Consider the following 2,059-nt stretch of genomic DNA (forward strand, 5'->3'; position numbering starts at 1 on the left):
GTTCCTTGTGATCTCTATCCTCCTCCTTTGTTGAGTTGTCTTCAGGTTGTTTGCACATTTTGCCTTGCTTGTCTTCAATCTCTTGATCACTTGTAGTGACCATTTTGCAATCTTCCCATCTTACTTTCTTTGCTTCTCCCTTGGGGTTTTTCTCTGTGTCACTTGGGAAGCTATCAGTAGGTTTGGGAATTTTCTCAGCTAAATATCCCACCTGGAATTCCAGCTTCCTAATGGTCTCTCCCTGGTTCTTAATATTGGCTCGCACCTCCTCTTTGAACACCTTATTTTCTTGAATCTCTTGGCATATTCCTTCAAGTAAGGTTTCAATCTTAGAGAGCTTGTCATCAATTGATGAGTGATTCGGAGCAGATGTGCTGTTTTGGTTTTGATAAGTGTGTGGAGACGTGTTGTTGTGGGGGTGTTGAGATGTCCTCTGGGTGAATTGCTGGTGAGCTGCATTGTTGTTGGAGTTGTAACGTCTCTGGTCTTGGTTTTGATCTTGCTCACTTCCCCACCCAAAGTTTGGGTGGTTTCTCCATCCAGGGTTGTAAGTCTTGGAGTATGGATCATAGTTTTTCCTTGGTGAATTCCTAATGTAGTTGGCTTGCTCCTGACTCCCCTCTGCTTCTTCATTCACTCCTTCTTGGATTGTTGATGAAGATGAGATTGCTGCTACTTGGTTCCTCTCCATCTTCTTGGTGAGGTCAGCTAGCTGCTGGGTAATGAGCTTGTTTTGGGCCAACAGAGCATCTACATTGTTTAGCTCCATCACTCCTCTTGTGTTCCCTCTTTCGGAAGCATAGAAGTAGTCGTTTTCTGCTACTGTTTCAATAACATCTATGGCTTCCTCAATGGTCTTCTTCTTGTTCAAGGATCCTCCAGATGAATGGTCCACGGCCTTCTTTGACTCATAAGAGAGCCCTTCATAGAAAATGTGCAGCTGGACCCATTCGTTGAACATGTCAGGTGGACACCTCCTTGTTAAGTCCTTGAACCTCTCCCATGCTTCATACAGAGTCTCACCATCTTGTTGCCTGAAAGTTTGAACCTCAGCTCTCAGCCTATTGATTCGTTGAGGAGGGTAAAATCTTGCTAAGAATTTGTTCACCACATCTTCCCAAGTTGTCAAGCTCTCCCTTGGGAAAGATTCCAGCCACTTGGCTGCCTTGTCCCTGAGTGAGAAAGGAAATAAGAGCAGTCTATAGGCGTCAGGATGAACACCATTAGATTTCACTGTCACATATTCTCAGGAAGGTGGCCAAATGTTGATTGGGATCTTCTTGAACACCTCCTCCAAACGAACAGTTGTTCTGGACAAGGGTGATGAGCTGTGGTTTAAGTTCAAAGTTGTTGGCATGGATTGTTAGCTTTTGGATGCTACTTCCACAATTTCCTGGGTTTGGATTAATGTAAGAGCCCAAAACTCTTCTATCCTCCCCAGCATGATTTGCTCCACCTCCTCTGCCATGGTTGTGAGTCTCTTCTTCATGATGATTTTCCATGTTTTCTTCCATGTTTGGTTCAAAGTATTCCTCAAAGTGTTCTTCCTCTTCTTCACCACCAACTACACGTTTTTCTTTTGCCTCCCTCCTTAGTCTAAGGAAGGTTCTCTCAGGTTCAGAATCAAAGGAAGTTGAAGCCCCGCTTCTTCTCCCTGTCATACAACCAACAAGTACAAGCAAAGGAAATAGATGAAGACAGTATTTGTGTCAGAATTACTGTTAGTTGTGGGTGATGCAATATATCAAACAGTTAGTGGGTTGGCAAACAGAATTGAAAATAACAAAGAAAAACAAAAGAGTAGAGGGTGAAGGGAAGAAGTTTAACTAAAACAAAAAGTAAATCACTCAAATAGAAAATGAAATTCACAAAATAAAAATGCTCAATCTAGTGATCTTCCAATTTAATCATTGTTGATGCACAATCAATCCCCGGCAACGGTGCCATAAACTTGATGCACGAAAAACTTGTCTCTCAACAAATCTCCTTTCCGCAAGTGTACCGAATTTGTCGTCAAGTAAAAACTCACAATAGAGTGAGGTCGAATCCCACAAGGATT

General features: G+C 42.5%; 1 non-coding gene across 1 annotated transcript; it reads left to right on the top strand.

The window, feature by feature from the left end:
• Nucleotides 1-959: 959 nt before the first annotated feature.
• LOC112786994 (small nucleolar RNA R71) lies at nucleotides 960-1,063 on the top strand. Its single transcript, XR_003194433.1, has one exon. It is a non-coding gene; the product is annotated as a small nucleolar RNA R71 (small nucleolar RNA).
• Nucleotides 1,064-2,059: the final 996 nt, after the last annotated feature.

This window comes from Arachis hypogaea, chromosome 20, assembly GCF_003086295.3.
Source record: "Arachis hypogaea cultivar Tifrunner chromosome 20, arahy.Tifrunner.gnm2.J5K5, whole genome shotgun sequence".
Taxonomy (NCBI): Eukaryota; Viridiplantae; Streptophyta; class Magnoliopsida; order Fabales; family Fabaceae; genus Arachis; species Arachis hypogaea.